This window comes from Gymnoscopelus microlampas, assembly GCF_963454915.1.
Source record: "Gymnoscopelus microlampas genome assembly, chromosome: 22".
Taxonomy (NCBI): Eukaryota; Metazoa; Chordata; class Actinopteri; order Myctophiformes; family Myctophidae; genus Gymnoscopelus; species Gymnoscopelus microlampas.
The window spans coordinates 22,886,358-22,899,155 of NC_139959.1; positions in this window are offsets into that span (position 1 = coordinate 22,886,358).

Here is a 12,798-nt window from a genome sequence, read left to right on the forward strand (position 1 = left end):
AGCATATCGTTATAGGCGTGCCGTTCATGCATGCACGAGTGTGTGTGTGTGTGTGTGTGTGTGTGTGTGTGTGTGTGTGTGTGTGTGTGTGTGTGTGTGTGTGTGTGTGTGTGTGTGTGTGTGTGTGTGTGTGTGTGTGTGTGTGTGCATCTGCAGTTCGTGTATCTCGTCCCACCAATTTACTTTAAACTCGGCCGGAGATCCGCCGGTCGGTCCTCCCTTAAGCCAATTTTAATATAGGATGCTTGACATCAGGGATCTCCATATACGGGCATAAAAGGAAAAAGACTGACAGATACAGAGATCTCTATTATTGGCATAATACAAGGCACACAGACAGACAGCAACAGGTATAAATGGCATTGCATAACCGGGTGGGGAATCCGTCCAAGAAGGCTCGTTGGGCACCGGTCTAGTTTTCCAAAATTTGAACAATAAATAAATAAATGACTAGAAAAGTGGGGTCTTCGGAGCGCAGATCTCCTCCAGTCTGGGTTGCCGACCCAGACCTACCCTGTGTCAGTCGTGGGGTGCAGCCGTCAGTACACGAGGAAGCTGTGGCGGAAATAGAGTTTGTAGACAGACGGTGCAATAATGCAGGTTTGTGGGGCCCCCTATGGGCAGAAGTGCAAGCCATTTGGAGGTATACTCTATAACGGTCTCACAACAACATGCGATTCCAGTTTGGGAATTGGTGATTACAATTTAAAAAATAAAATACATCTATACGTATATAGATAGAGTTTATTGGTGGAAAACCCCCATAGGATTATATTCTCATACCTTTGGGGTGTATATCCAGAAGCATTCTTCTCTCTTTTCATCAATTAATATGAACTCCTCTACGATTAGTCATAATTTTCTTTATGAAGTCTTCTATTGTGTGTCAGTGTTCTTTGAAGTGTCACGCTGGTGGTGAGGTTGCTTTGCAGCTTGCTCACATAGCAGATATGGAAACGGTGCGTGCATGTATGTTTGCAAATTATCTTATACTGTAGGCGGGCAATAGACCACTAGATCAGATCACTGAGCAGTATACAGAAACCAGGCTTTCCATGTACTGCAGATAGCCTGAGGTTAGGTGAGGTGAGGCGATGTCTGTTGTTTTGATGTAGCTTCTGTGCAGATGAAGTCTTATCTTTAAACTGTGTGATGTCTGATATACAGTACAGTATGTGATATTTATTACATGGATAAAAAAAGATAGATAACAGTGTTGAAAGTTATCAATCTCATCTGATCTTGTATTCTTCATATAATCATGCATGTGATGATGTATAAGGCTTCGTTTGATGAAGGAATTTTGTTTTCACCAGTCAAGCTATAACATTGTCTTTTGTCTAAACTAGAAAAGTGCGCTCCTCTTGAGTGCAAATCTCCACCAGGCCTAGGTTCCTACCAGTTGCTCGACCATCAACCAACAAGCCCCTCGGGATTGACCGGTTGATCTAGAACAACTGGTTGCTGATGGCCCATGGCAGTCCACGATCCAGCAAATTAAGACTGATGTACTGTATATGGAGTGGCGGGCCCCGAGGAATTCTCAGGCCCAGGGGACCATGGACTCAGCAGGATCTGGCCCTTTGGATGTTATTCAATGAGGGGTCTGGTGAGAGAAAGTGCCAATATTTCTAAATTGTGGACTTGATGTCCTGAGAAAAGTTGTTGTATGTTAATAAAGAAAAACATCACATGGATGCACCTGGGACGTATCATCAGTGTTGTAGCCTGGGGTCATCGGTTGTTTCTTGTCTGGCAACATACACCCTCGCACAGGTGACCCAGCCAGGGTTGATCATGCCTCGACTTACGTCTCGGTAGCTTCCCACGGTCAGTCTTTTTCGGGAAAGACAGGGCCACTCAGTCCGCTTCTCCGGAAGTACTCTGCCGGGACTGGGGAGAGGAGAGGCTCTGGCACGTGGAGGGACTAGGCTCTGTGGGTGGCCTCCTGGCCGGGCTCCTCCTTCGTCTTACCAGGTCCAGGACCTGAGCGTTGCACCAGACTCCACCCATTCCAAACATTTCCTTCTGGCGTGATGGTTTCTTGGGCCGTGGTGGTACTGCAGGCTCCACTTGCGACTTGGATTTTATTGGGCTTCTTCCTCACAGAAGACACAGGCTGGGGCGTTAAGCCTTACTGCTCCCGGATGCCGTCTACATTCCGGCAGTCAACAGTCTCTCCAGTGGTCACCAAACAATTCCTGGTTGTCACATAGTCTATTCCTATGAGCCACTATAAATAGAATAACTAATAAAGAAAAACACCAACAATATATTTTACTGGCAGTTTGTTTAATACTGCAATGGCTGAGTGAGCAGCGAACCTTTTTCCTTCTTAAAGTTCTATACTCCGTCCAGATGGTATGATTGTAAAGTGACAGTTGAGGGGATGATTAGTGTCATTTACTGTGCACCCCAGACAGTTTTTAAGTTGCTTGATTCAATATTTAGATAATTGATATTAATTTATCAGACCTACAAGCCCATTGAACTTCAATCTCAATTTTAAAACACAGTCCCTGGTTCTGGTGACTGATGCTATCGTGACTACTAATTGAAGCCGAGGCCGAATTGTGCCAAATCGCATGGATGAGCCCTGACAGCACATGGTTGGTGCTACAGACTCCAAATTTCGCACACAGATAGCTCAGACCTTTGCCTACGATCTTAGCTAGGCCTCGACCCGACCCGATATGCGGTTTTCCGGAACCAACGCGAAAGGTTCGGAATCTCCATATGCGGAGTCCTGACTACTAATTGAAGCCAATGGACGCCGAATCCAAATTGGCCCGAATCGCATGGATGAGCCCTGAAAGCACATGGTTGGTGCTACAGACTCCAAATTTCGCACACAGATAGCTCAGACCTTTGCCTACGATCTTAGCTAGGCCTCGACCCGACCCGATACACAGTTTTTCGGATCCGGCACGAAAGGTTTGGAATCTCCGTATGCGGAGATGACTGACATCGGGCTGTTCCGGAGCAAGCGCTGACTCATTGTGACATCACTTCATAAAAGGCATCACATACACTAGATGAGTCAACAAAAAATCTCTGAGTGTGGCATAAACTATAGTCTTTCTTCCTCTCACTCATATACAAAAACTGGAGCAGGAAAAAAGAAAAATGAACCAAAGAATTACAAAACTCGATTGGGATGCGAAATGGAAAGCTAATAAGGCTGTTGCTGGGGATCAGATGGGACAGTCAACATCTGCTGGCCAGACAGGAGGAGCAGACGGAGGAGGAGACAGTGTTCCTGGGGAGCAGATGGAACAGTCAACATCTGGTGGGAAGACAGGAGGAGCAGACAGAGGAGGAGACAGTTTTTTTGATGAGATCGGTGATGAAGAATTAATTAACTGTGCTGCTTTTACTGAAGAAAACAAGGATCAGTCAAGATCTGAGTTGGATGAGGTGCAGACGGGGGAGACAAACATAAGACAAGCTAAATCAACAGCACAAGACCAACAAAAAACAAGTTCTCCAAAAAAACTCAAGCTGAACTCTCCCGCTACAAAAAAGAAAAGAGCAACAAAGCGTGGGACTGGGATGATGACTTGAATGATGCAGATTTATGCAGGCTGCATATTCTGCTTAAAGAAGAAACAAACAAAAAGCGACAGAGATATATGCCATATATGGGCATAAAAGGACACATACAAACAGATACATAGATCCCCATATATGGGCATGAAAGGGAAACAGACAGACAGATCCAGAGATCTCCATAATAAAGTCAAAACGGGTCCAATGACAACAGGTATAATGGGGTTTGCATTAAAGGGGGAACCGGCACTGTGTCTGCAACACAGTCGAAGGCACAGACAGATACAGAGATCTCCATTATGGGCATAAAGGGACACAGACAACCAGATACAGAGATCTCCATATATGGGCATAAAACTATGACAACAGGTATAATGGGGTTTGCATCAAAGGGGGAACCGGCACTGTGTCTGAAACACAATTTCGCACGCAGATAGCTCAGACCTTTGCCTACGTTCTTAGCTAGGCTTCGACCCGACCCGATATGCGGTTTTCCGGAACTAACGCAAAAGGTTTGGAATCTCCGTATGCGGAGATGACTGACATCGGGCTGTTTCGGAGCAAGCGCTGACTCATTGTGACATCACTTCATAAAAGGCTCTGACATCACATACGCTAGATGAGTCAACACAAAATCTCTCTGAGTGTCCATATATGGAAACATCAACGTGCTGACCTCAGTATGACATCAGACCGTACACAGATGATGACGGGTTCATCTATAAAATGGAATCCCTGATCATAACCTCAAATTGAAAGTAGGCGCACCAGTCATGCTGCTTAGAAACCTGCAATCAGGTCCTGACCGCACTCTCAAGAATGGCACCAGAATGGTGGTAATGCAAATGATGGACAGAGTCATTGAGTGTGAGATTGCAGTAGGCACAAACAGGGGTGAAACAATCTTCCTACCAAGAATACCTCACTATGACAGAGGTGAGCTTCCCTTCACCTTCATTAGACGACAGTTCCCTATCCGCTTAGCATTCTCTGTTACAATCAATAAGGGTCAGGGCCAAGAGAATGAACGAGTTGGCATCTACTTGCCTAAACCTGTGTTCGCTCATGGCCAACTCTACACAGCCTTCTCTAGAGGAAAGAGAGCCAGCGCTGTAAAAGTTTTCATTGTGGATAATGACAAGGGCATTACTGACAACATTGTTTATAGCGAACTCCTTTAGGATAATGGGCATAAATGGACACAGACAGACACAGAGATCTCCATATACGGGCATAAAAGGGACACACCCAGACACATACAGAGATGTCCATATATCACAGACACAGATAGCTCCATATATGGGCATAAATGCACACACAGATGGGCATAAATGGACACAGGCAAACAGATGGCCAAAACGGGTCCTATGACAACAGGTATAATGGGGTTTGATTTAAAGGGTGGAGCATTCATTCCCTATTTACATCGTTCCTGTGTAGGCCGGTCCCCGACTAGACCCTCGGCCACCCGAAGGGCTAGACCCTTCTAATGCGTGAGGGGGTGTGTTTTTGATGACTTTTTCATTTATTTTCATTTTCAAGTTAACCAAGGACAAAAATTGTCTTAATATTAACAGAAAGAAACAGGGAAATTGCGAGCGAACACAAATGCTATCCACCCCTACCAAACCTGGCTGTTGAATCAATGCATAAGTCCAACAATACATTGCACAGAGAGTAACATGGTCAGCTGGCTGTCCAGCTGACCATGTGGGGTTCCAGCTCCCTGCTGCCACCTGCACACTCAAGCGTCCACTTGTTCAGCTCAACACACTGCAACACACACACACACACACACACGCACACACACACACACACACACACATGCACACGCGTGTATGTGTGTCCGTTTGTGTAAGTGCGTGACACGTGCGATCGCGGCTGGTACAATAGGTGGAGTTTGTTTTATCACGTACTCTATGTTTTGTGTTCATTCTGTGTTGTTTCTTTGTGTTTATTTGAGTGGTAGGAGGCGCACAGTCGCACACGCATGTGCACGCACACGCACACACACACACACACACGCGCACGCGCACACGCACGCGCGCGCACACACACACACACACACACACACACACACACACACACACACACACACACACACACACACACACACACACACACACACACACACACACACACACACACACACACACACACACACACACACACACACATTCCAGTGTGTAGCCAAAGGTGTTTCATTCCAATCTGTATAATCTGGGTGACGTGGGTCTCGATCAGAGGCTGCATCTCTCCGGTCCAGTGTAGATTAAAGTATAGGCTAAACCGTACCCAGTAACCATTCCTTTTTGTATGAGGTGGCATCCCTGTCCTAATCTACTTTGCACCTCTGGGACACACTCTCTTGCACACGGATGCATGGACACATGGAACGTGCACAGTACTTTACACAAAGGCAAACACATACACCCCCAACTGCAGGTGTGTATTATCCTCCGTATATAATCACAGCAGGTGTGTGTTCTATATTCTGCTACAGGGACAATCCTGATTGATGTGTGTGTGTGTGTGTGTGTGTGTGTGGGGGGGGGGGGGTGTATCTGTGCCTATGTACTGTATGTGTGCATGTGTGTCGTCGCCACCCTCGGTTTGTAGGTTAGTGAAAGATTGCCGTGGCTGTACATAAGAGGATTTGGGTGGAATTAGTGTCATTCTTCTATGGCCGAGAGGAATAGATTTATATCGATTTTAATCAGAGAGAGAAAGATCCATTGTCTCAACGGTCGCAGACAGAGAGAGGGAGTGAGAGAGAGAGGAGAGACTGATTGAGTGAGAGACATGGTGTGTACAGTATGTGTGAGAGAGATTTTGTGTTTGTGCGTGAGAGAGAGAGATAGAATAAGACAGTGTGAGTGTATATGTACATGAGAGAGTTAATGGAAACTGGAATGAAGACGTTAAAAGACGAAGATTCCTTGAGATAAGCTGGCCACCACCACAAACCCACAGAAGACGTATGGAGGCGATGGACCAGCATGGACCCGAGGGAAAACAGAGACGGAAGGTGCCACTGTGAGGTCAGGATATCCGCCTACCACAGGGAAGAGCGACGGTAGACCCCGCGATGGAACGGCACATTTAGATAACACAAATATTGACATAAGACACTCACCCACTTACTTTACGCGTGGTCCAACACATGCAACTCATTTGTACGTATGCGTGCACACATTTTTGTGGTTTCCATACGCTACTCATTCATACGTATGACTGCACACATTTGTGTGGTTTCCATACGCTGTTTTCTGGGAAGGCTTGGAGCTGTCTGTCATCTCGGTCTCGCCCGCGCAATCCGGACCACGGCACCAGTTCACCGGCCACAGCACGGCATGCTGTGAAACCCGGGCCGACGACCCTGGGGTCATCGTGGGCTGGTGGGTGGTGGATGGATGGTGTCAGGTTGTGACTGACTGGCAGCCTTCTGTGGAGCAGCAGCCCCGGTCCGTCTCCGAAGCATGAATGCGGCCACGATGACCCGGCATCCGCTCTGCCTGGCGCTGCTGGCGCTCGCCTGCCTCATCGTGGTGGTGGCGGCCCGCGGCCGTAACTCGGGACGCAGGAAGCAAAAGGAGGTGTTTCTGGGGGAGAACAGCAAGTTTAAATTTGGAGGGTAAGACAGACAAACACGCACGCACGCACAAATGAACGCGCACGCACACACGCACACACGCGCACACACACACACACACTCGCGCACGCACGCACGCACGCACGCACGCACGCACGCACGCACGCACGCACGCACGCACGCACGCACGCACACACTTGTGGTCAGGCAGGTTCTTACTCCTAGGTTATTAAAGGAGTAGTTTGCCCAAAACAGTACTTATTTTCTAACAATTACACACCCCATGAAGCATTGAATTCATGGAGATTTTTCGAATTGTCGCATTCCTAAGCCAATGATTTGGCCGGTGGAAAGATGCTAATGTATCCTACCGGAGAGACCACGGTCATCAAATTATAGGTTTAGGAATGTGACAAAAACACCATGAATTCAATGCTTCATTAACATGAAGCTACTCCTTTAACATCTATTTACATTTATGTCTGTATACCCAATACCCCCCCACCCTGTCTGAAGTCTAGTGATTCACACCGGAATCATCTGGCGACTTCCCCCGCTCCGGTCACGAACGTGCCCTCCACACCAGGAGGGCATCCGGCTGTACCAGCGTCCTCAGCACTCAGATTTAATCTAGGTGGTATCCTGCACTTAAGAGGCATTCAGTCAAAAGCCCACAGATGGTAGTGTTGCCCCCGGTGGCTCTTCAGCCGAGCGCATGCACCATATGTCTGAACCTACGGTTCCTCTTGTTCTGAGAAGGATTATACTATTGCATCAACAAACACATCATCCATAGGGTAAAACTAACCTGTCTCACGACGGTCTAATTGTGTCAGGTTCTCCACCTCTCTCCTGTACTTTTCAGTCCGCGACCCCCCCCCCCCAAAATAATCATATTTAAACTGGGAACCCTCTACCCTCACAAGCACTTGGAATTTGACTTGGAGTTTGACTCTGTTCCACAGATAGATATTGTGAAAATAGCTGAACTACAAGCTCACAACGGCACGTTCGGCTATGATACTGAAACGGGACATTCTTTCTGCATAATGAGTACTTTTACTTTTGGTACTTTAATGGGTATACAGGGAGTAGAGAAGAGGCCTCGGGACACAGCCCTGGGGGGTTCCTGTGCTGAGGGTCAGAGAGGTTTTAAATCTCATTCTCACCCCCTGGTGTTGCTCTGACAGGACGTCCAGAATCGAGTTACACAGGCTGGGGTTGAAGCCTACTGTAGGTTTCTGAGCTCGGTGTCAAGTTGGGAATGGACTATGGCAGGGGTCTTCAACGTTTTTCAGGCCAAGGGACCCTTTAGCTGAGAGAGATGAAGCAGGGACCCCCACTACATATTTTATAAAACTGTGTTGCAGATTAAACTTTTTCATAGATATCATATTTGTTGGATTCATGTTAATGAATATATTTAACCACTTAAACTGGCAATACTCAGTAAACTTGACCTTTCCCTCTGTACTTGGTCTGCTCTTTTTTCCATCGACACTAAACCTCTTTGACGAAAATAGCAGATCTACAAGCTTGTATCTTGTAGATCTGCTATTTTTGGCAAAAGTTCTCCTCAGTAGGAATGCTAGGGTTCAAGTGGTTAATGTAAAAAAAAAAATCCTATCCCACAAAGATTTTGCAGCCCCCCCTGTAGTAACTCTGAGGACTCCCTAGGGGTACCGGACCCCCTGTTGAAGACCCCTAGACCATGGTGTTGAATGCCAAGCTTTAATCTATAGACAGCATTCTCGTGTAGGTCTTCCTACAAAGGGCAGTGTGTTTGTACTGTTGTGGCCGTGACATCGTCTACGGATCTGTTTTGCTGGAAAGCAAATTGGTGGTGGTCTAGGGGTGGGTGGCAGCTATTTAGCCTAATGTTGATCAGCTCTTTGACACTTTTATCAAAGCATTTGTTCACTAATAGGGGTGAGAGCTACGGGACGCCATTTTTGGTATTGGACTAATATCGTTTAACCCATTCAATCCGGGATCTACAAATGTCTTCTAAATCCTAACAGTTATCTGAAAATCGTATGTTACCATAATATCAGTGGTTCTCAAACTTTTTCATGTCAAGGACCCCCAAAATTATATGCATTTGGTCGCGGAGCCCCATCTCAAAACATTTTGTTAGGAACCCCCAGAAGCAAAGATTTGAGTTACAAATTTAAAAATGTATTTAAAAACATATATTCAAAGATTTGCACAAATGTTCAAGAAAATAAATAAATAGCAGATCTATGAGCTTGTATATCTGCTATGTCTTTATAGCCAAAGTATAAAATAATGGTATTAGCTCAAATCTAAAATGACACAGATGCGTTCCCGGATTGAAAGAGTTAAAACAGGAGGGCACTCTGCCTCCAGAGAGGGATTGGTTGTAGATGTCTGTAAAAAATAAATCCTGCAGTATAATATCTGTGTCGCGACAAGTAAGGAGGGGCCAGAAGTGACGGCATGTGATGTGTCCTTAAGCCCCGACTTACACCTCATATACCACATGAATCGGGATTGTGTTGATGTTGACGTCGACGTTGCTTTGTGACCTAGTCCCTGTAGAATAGGTTTTATAGGCTGCCGGGGGTTTTGACCAAAACACTTGACCACTTTGTCATAATAGCAGTGAGTGGGAACAGGCCTAAGTATAACAACATGCAGTGGTGACCACTCATCCTTCATCTGTCGGGCTCCACTTGTGTTTGCTTGGTGCATTTATAGACGACCTGGGAAGAGCTGTGTGTGTGTGTGTGTGTGTGTGTGTGTGTGTGTGTGTGTGTGTGTGTGTGTGTGTGTGTGTGTGTGTGTGTGTGTCAAAAGGACCTTCAGAGCGTTTTTTAATCATCTACAAATGAAAGCTTCAAAGCGTTGTGGGCAGATGTTCTGTGTGCACACCTGTTAACAGTATGTGTGCGCACACACAGACCCCGCCCCCCTTCCCTACACACACACACACACACACACACACGCACACACACACACACACACACACGCACGCACGCACACACACACACACACACACACACACACACACACACACACACACACACACACACACACACACACACACACACACACACACACACACACACACACACACACACACACACACACACACACACACACACACACACACACACACACACACACACACACAGTATTACCATACCTCTGAGGACTGTGGTTTACATTATGTTCATTCTTCGACCTTAACCTTAGCCCGTCCACAGCATCTTGTGTCCTTTCTTACTGTAAGTAATTCGCTCTGGATTAAGAGTGTCTGCTAAATGCCTAAACTGTAAACTGTGTAGATTCTTCCCAGGAGTTTCCCTGCCTTTTTATCTTAATGAGGACATTTGGTCCTCACAAGAGTTGTAGTAGAGAGAAGACACGCACACACGCACACACACACAGTTCAGAGTGAACTAAACTCCAGCAGCCTCTCCAGCTGAGCTCAGTAATTACACTTCTCACATCCTGAGTGATGCCCCGAAGGGTCTTCCAGGACAACGGTTAGACAGATATACTACTTTGTTGTGTGTTTAATTACAGGAGATGTTCATTTATTTGCCTTCTGCCCGAGGCCCAATGTTTAATCTCCTAAATGTTTCTCTTCAAAGGGAACACCCCCTATCCCCCCCCCACCCCCACCCGCTTGCTCAAGCGCAGCCAATAATTTGATGACCGGCAGATTCTCCGGTCCTACCGGAGACTCTGCCGGTCATCAAATTATTGGCTTAGGAAAGGAATGAGATTATTGGCTAGTGAACTATCCCTTTAAGAAACCGCTGGTGGCCTTAGAATCAAATCCCGCCAGAGTGTTTTACCTGTGCTGCTAATTTTGGAGATGTCTTGTTTGGGACAACAAGATACAATCCACCTCCATTAGATGGAACCACCAAAATCTGTAGGGCTCATCCTCCATGCATGAATGTGCACAGCAAGTTTTGCGGCAATCCAGCCAGCAGTTTATAAAATATCGTTGCTGTCAGGTGAAATCCCCCAAAAAATCAGAAGTACTGCTATTTTTTTGTTCTGCTATTTTTGATACTTTTCTGTGTGTGAGACTCTAGTATGATGAAGTGGTACAAAATATGGATATAAGAGGTTTCTACCCGACACCAACGATATGTTACCTGGGATGACATTGCCATAGAGCCCCACCGGCAGCGGAGCTAAAAAAAGAGGAGAGGAGTAACTACTCCCCTTTACAGAAACTAGCTAGAAACTGATCCCCCAGTCTGCTCACACATTGAAACTCACTCTAGTGAACCACATAAGCCCCTATATATTTCTCCACACGACAAATAGCACGAATAGGCGATTTACAAGCTCATAATGCATTGCAATGTGATGCATTGTGAGCTTGTAGGTCTTCCATTTTCAATATGTTTTGGGGGGGAAAAAGGAGGGAAAAAAATAATCTGACACCAGTGTTCAGCACTAGCCCTAGCATCCTTATTCTCTGGCAAACATTCGGCGAAAATAGCAGATCCTTGTAGGTCAGCTATTTTCAGTAAAAATATTTAGTGTAGAGGGGAAAAAAGCACAAGGCCAAGGGGTCTCTGGTAAACAAAATAAATAGTGTTTAAGTGGTTAATGTGATTAAGTGAGCGCAATCACCAGTGTCTACAATTGCCATGTGCTGTAAATAAACCCCTTGACAATACGAAGTACTGGAAATGATTCCTTTTGCACTGCACCAGCACCTCACCCTTATCAAGTCCTGTATGAAGATGATGATGATGAAGAAGGAGATGAAAATGAGAGGAGTCATTACGGCATGGAGTGACCTTTAGTGTTATCTGCATTAGAGCGATACTCCCACTGCGTCGGCTGTGCAGCTATATCTGTCACTGGCATTCAGACTCTTCTGCCAAGGATTGTGGTGTGGAACATTCTGGAATGGCATGTGTTTATACATACATAAAGTATATATATACACATACATTGTGTGTGTGTGTGTGTGTGTGTGTGTGTGTGTGTGTGTGTGTGTGTGTGTGTGTGTGTGTGTGTGTGTGTGTATATATATATATATATATATATATATATATATAGAGAGACACACACACACACACACACACACACACACACACACACACACACACACACACACACACACACACACATGTATATACCTATATCGTTACTGTCAGGCAGAAATATATTTACATAGAATTCACTAGGAAAGACCAAACATAAGACAAAAATAGGTTTAGGTTGTTTATTGAAAACCCAGGAGTATGGTCGTTTATGGGCGCGTCGCATGCGTTGCATGGGACGTGCGGCATCCCTCCGCACTCTGCCATGGATGCAGAGTGCGGAATGGTCATCTAAGGTCATCACTACACGCAAGCGTGGAGTGTGCGGCTTAGATGGCCAAGGGCACGAATAACATCTTACGCTGTTGTGGTATTGTTGTTTATGGGAGCGTCACACGGGCAGCATGGGATGTGCGGCATAAACGGCCAATAAGCTGAGTGCGAAATGGTCATCTAAGGTCATCACTACACGCAAGCGTGGAGTGTGCGGCTTAGATGGCCACGGGCAGGGATATGACATTCTGGAGTGCGTGGTCATCTAAGGTCATCACTACACGCAAGCGTGGAGTGTGCGGCTTAGATGGTCAAGAGCATTGGTCATGGGAAGGCAGGCGT